At 38.1% G+C, this 5,077-nt stretch overlaps 1 pseudogene; it reads right to left on the bottom strand.

The window, feature by feature from the left end:
- Positions 1 to 1,963: 1,963 nt before the first annotated feature.
- LOC127543181 (riboflavin kinase-like) lies at positions 1,964 to 2,492 on the bottom strand (annotated as a pseudogene).
- Between the last annotated feature and the right edge of the window lie 2,585 nt (positions 2,493 to 5,077).

Raw genomic sequence — 5,077 nt, 5'->3', positions numbered from 1 at the left:
TGGAAATGGGGCCTTCATCAGAACCTTTAACTGTAAAAATGTTTCCCTAGTTTGTTCCTTCCTTCTAATTTTGTTTGCATTATTTGTTTGTACAAAGACTTTTTAATTTGATGTAATCAAAATTTTCTATTTTGTGATCAATAATGATCTCTAGTTCTTCTTTGGTCACAAATTCCTTTCTCCTCCACAAGGATGACAGAATTTTTAGAACAGATTTCGTTGACTGCTGCTCAGGTTGTTCCAGAAGCAAACATGAATTTATATTTTGAGCAACTTAGTGGCAGCAGTAGGAGGCAGTAAGGAAGCTTTGATGTCTGCTGAACAACTGAATTGACAAAAAGGTGGAAAAACAAGAACCATTTTTCCTTTAATAATAGATGGCTTACATATGAACTTGTGGGGTAGGGATATTTTACACCAATGAGGAATGAACATCACCATAGATTTTTAGGAGGGGTCATTGCTGCTGTGGATTCCACCTCTCCAAAAATGACTTGGACTACTGACACACCAGTATGGGTGGAGCAATGGCCCTGACCAAATTAAAAACAGCCGCTCTACATCAATTAGTACAAGAACAATTAGAGGTATGTTTAATAATATTATAAGAAAAAATTCAAAGATACCTCCATTTTTTAGCTATTTGAGTTTTACTTTTCTGCCAGAAGGTGTAAATCAAAAATCACCTGAATTTCAGACTGACCAGGTACAGACATTAAATCAGGTCCAAAAATTGATTGGGGACATTCAGTGGCTTAGGCCCCAAATTTGTATACCTGCAATGTCGGGCTTAGCTTTCTGGAGGATCTCTGGATGGGCCGTGGTCTTTAGGTGGAGAAGTAATGAAGGCAAGAGGGCTACCATGAGGTTGGTCAATGATAGAGTTTGGAGCCTGAAGTCTTCTCTGTGTCTATGGCTGAGAGAATTCTTCTGTGTCTGAGGCTCCCTTAAATACCTCAGTGTGATTACATCACTATAGCACACTGAGCATGCACCAACTCTTGCCATTACATCATCATATTACACTAAGTCTCATACTGAGTAGATGCATAAATATAAGCACCCTGCTGTCCTTGATTCAAATACACCTTTCCAGCTCTCTGCATCACCTACATTCTTTTGTTTTAGAACACACGTGGCCACACCCTCCCTGCTTTCTCAAGAAGGGAGGTGAAGACACCCAAAAGGAGGTGATCACACCCTCCCTGACATCCCAGGAAGGGAGATGAAAGCAACAAAGGGAAATAAATGGGGAGTCAAACCAGATATTGTTAGTGCATTTCCTCTGAGCTGAAGGGTCTTACTTGAAGCAGGTATACATAAATCCATCAGCATGGAAGGTATTACACAAGACAACTTTTCAGGATTCACTTTTGCAATATCAGTAGCAAAAGAGACAGCCTAAGTGGTCACTGAATTCCTTATATAAGCTTTTGCAATTATGGGTGTCCCACAAGCAATAAAAACAGATAATGGACCCACATATACTTCTAAACATTTTGCCTACTTTTGTGCATAGTATCAGATTTTACAGATCACTAGCATATCTTTTAATCCTCAAGGACAGGAAATAGTAGAGAGGTGAAACAAAGACATCAAGATGCTCCTCCAAAAACAAAATAAAAGGGGAGCCATAGGTAACTCTAGAGAAAATTTAAATTTAGCTCTTTATACTATTAATTTCTTGATTTTGGATAAAGATGTCCTGGCTTCAGCAGACAGGTTTTATATCTCAAAAATATTGATTTTTTTAAATGAACCTTTTTGGTACTGCTGCCATGATGAGTTTAATGTAACACTAATTTAAACATAAAATGACAACTACATTGTATTATATAAATTAACAGCAATTGGGAAATTTTTCTTAAGCTAATAAAATACAAGGCTGCAGCAGTGATCTAGAGTAGTGGAATACAAGGAGGGAAAAGAAAGAGTAATAAAATGACTTTTTATCAGTAGCCATTCATATTTTGTTTTCTGCCATATGGAAGAAATTATCATCTTTGAGTTTCAACGATTCTGGTAAATTCAGTTGTCTCTTAGCTTCTTCAATATCATCTTGAATTGCAGAAATAAGGGCATCAATTGAACTAAAGTTTTTTTCTGGTCTGATGTAGCCAGTGATGACTATACTAAAGATTTCCCCATAGAAGTCCTCTTTGAAGATATGTATAATGTGAGTTTCCACAGATTTTTTTTTAGTATTCTTGTAGTATGGGTTCCATTCTATACTTAAAAACCATTTTATGGACATCTCCATTTCCAACAGAGGCCCAATCATAATAAATTCCAGGAGATAAATCATGTGGAAGATTATCCACTACTTGTTCAGGAAAGTTAGATGTGGGGATGCCTAGCTGCTTGGAGCCCCATCCAAAGCTCCTCACCATCTTGCCCCGGTAGAAATCAGGAAGGTGTTTCGTCACATCACTGATTCCGGGCTCTGGAGACAGCCCGGCTGTAGAGTCCGGGGGAGCCACAATTGAGTTCATAGCAACGGTTCCCCTGTGCCAGCCAGGAGTGCAGGGAAAGGGGGAGGGGAAGGGAAAGAGATTCCTAAGGGCACAAGGCAGGAGGGAGACCAGGCAAACATTTACAGCATGAGACTCACGGCCAATGGCCCTCACCAGAAAGCTGCTGATGAAGTGCATGTGTACCTGATGATATTTAGAATGAGATTCTTGGGTTGCCTGGGAAATAAAGGAGTATTGGCTAACATGGTTAGAAGGCTATCTGCCTTTGAATTTCCATCAAAAATAGGACCTGGAAGTCCACTATGAGAGTAGACATACAAGATATAAATCTTACCTGGATGCTTTCTCACTTGCTCTTGAAGTTCCTTGAAGAGCTGATATATGTTAGAGGCTACAAAGTTTATTAGGGCTGTGGCAATTCTTTGTACCACACCTACTGAATAAGCTGAATCAGATATTATATTTACATTTTCTAGATAATAAGTAAGAGCTAGCATGATTGCATACATTTCATTCTGCTAAATGGACTGAAAAGAAGGTCTGACTACTCTCTTTATGGTTAAATCATGAGAGTAAACAGCACAATTTTTTTTTGATGCGTTTGTAAAGATAGTTTGTCCCTTAAGAGGAACCTTAGAAACCTTTTCTTCAAAAATCCACTGCCAATTATGTAATAGCCAGGTTATCTTTAATGGAGTCCTGTGTGTAAAATTTGGAGCTGTGGCCAATAAAATTTGCCATTCTGGGATGGTTTCACAGCATACACTAATTTGTGCATTGGTATAAAAGGTATATATTTTGGCAGTTCTTATGCCAGATTGTTGTACTACTCACTTAATGAATTTAATAAAATTCTAGCAACAAGCACTGGGTAAGGAATAAGGCTTTGTTCTGGTTGTGAGAGGTTCACCCACTCTGTCATACTGTCTCCTTGAAGAAGGACTGCTGTGGGTGCCTCTTTTGTAGCAAAAACTAATATTTCCAAGGGTTTATGAATGACTCTTTCAACCACATTGAATAAAGCCCAGTTCAATCTCTCTCAAAGCCTCTTGAACTTCTTTTGTAAGCTGTCATGGTGAGTTTAAAGCAGTATTTCCCCTTAAAATGTCATATAATGGTTGTAATTGATAGGTTGTTAAGCCTAACACTGGACACATCCATTGTATATCTCCTATCATTTTCTGAAAGTCATTTAAGGTGTTCAATTTCTCTATTCTTAAAGAAAGCGTTTATACTATAAGCACCTTAGGATATACTTCATATCCTAAATATTGAAAAAGAGGATGTCTGAATTTTTTCAGGAACTATATGCAATTTGTAGTTCCTTAGTGTTTCTATGGTCTTTTTTAGACAAGCTTCTAACATTTGTTCCTCAGGTGCACATCCCAAGATATCATCCATTTAATGTAATAACATAACTTTAAAAAATGCTTTTCTTAATGGAAAGGCAAATCTTTTCATATCCTCCTTATCCAGAGGGATAGAAAAGTTTGGCTACAACCCAAAGAAGCCATTCTCTAGGCATTTGAGTAGGAGATGGAAGTCCAGGCTGAAGAGTTTCCATAGTTTCCAACTCTTCATCTTAAATCAGTTAATATGCAGAGGAATTCCAAGGACTTAGAGAAGATTATAAGTGTCCTTGGTCAAGTTGCTCTTGTTTTTTATTGTCTACATCTAATATATCTATATTATCTAATAAGGCCTGAATTTTATCACTTGCTAAGAGCCACTATTCTACCCACACTGGTGCATCAGTTTTCCATTGAATGGGAACAAGAGAAAGTGTAGACAGGCCATCAACAGAAACCCTACCTAAAAACCAAAGTACTCATTTGTAATCCTAACTGTTGTAAGATGTCTCTCCCCATAGATTGGGGATTTTTTCTACTACAAAAGGAGTAAAAAATTCTGTTTCACCTTCATATATTCATCTCAAAGTGGGAGCACTAATTTCAGCTGCTATTGATACTCCTATGCCAGAAATATAGGTTTCTGCCTTAATCTTTTGCTAATGACTGTGCCAATTGGCACCTCTAATGACTATATGATCTTCACTTGTCTACCAAGCCTTTCAATGGTATGCCATTTACATATATAGTAAGCATACTATGGTCAGCTATAGTAACAGATGCAGTGTAGAATATTCCTGGATTCTGTTGTTGGGAGTCAAAATCTGAGCAAATATCACCAAATTGTCTATCACGTATGCGTATTAGTAAACCTGATGCTACTACTTCTTCTGGTTGATAAGTCACACATTATCTATCTGTATTAGTGACTGGGATATTAGCTACACATTCCTCAATTTTCCAAATCAGTGAATGGATAGACACTGTTTTGTAAGCACTAACAGGAGGTGAAATGGCCAAGTCTACTGTGCCTGGAGGCAAAGGATTTATAGACTGGACAGGGACAGATTTCACCTCTCTTGGGGATATCTCAGTAGTCCCAGCTGCATACAACTCTATTCTCCCCATTTGCAATCTCTTTTCTCCATCAGGTTGTTTCTTGGCTGATTGATCATGTACTGAACTTCTAGAGACTCTCTGGGTGTAACATTGGCTGCCATCGTGCCCCAAGTGTAGGTCCTTATGTCCAAAACC

This window comes from Antechinus flavipes, chromosome X (genome assembly GCF_016432865.1).
Source record: "Antechinus flavipes isolate AdamAnt ecotype Samford, QLD, Australia chromosome X, AdamAnt_v2, whole genome shotgun sequence".
NCBI lineage: Eukaryota > Metazoa > Chordata > Mammalia > Dasyuromorphia > Dasyuridae > Antechinus > Antechinus flavipes.
This window is presented reverse-complemented; position numbering and strand designations above follow the sequence as displayed.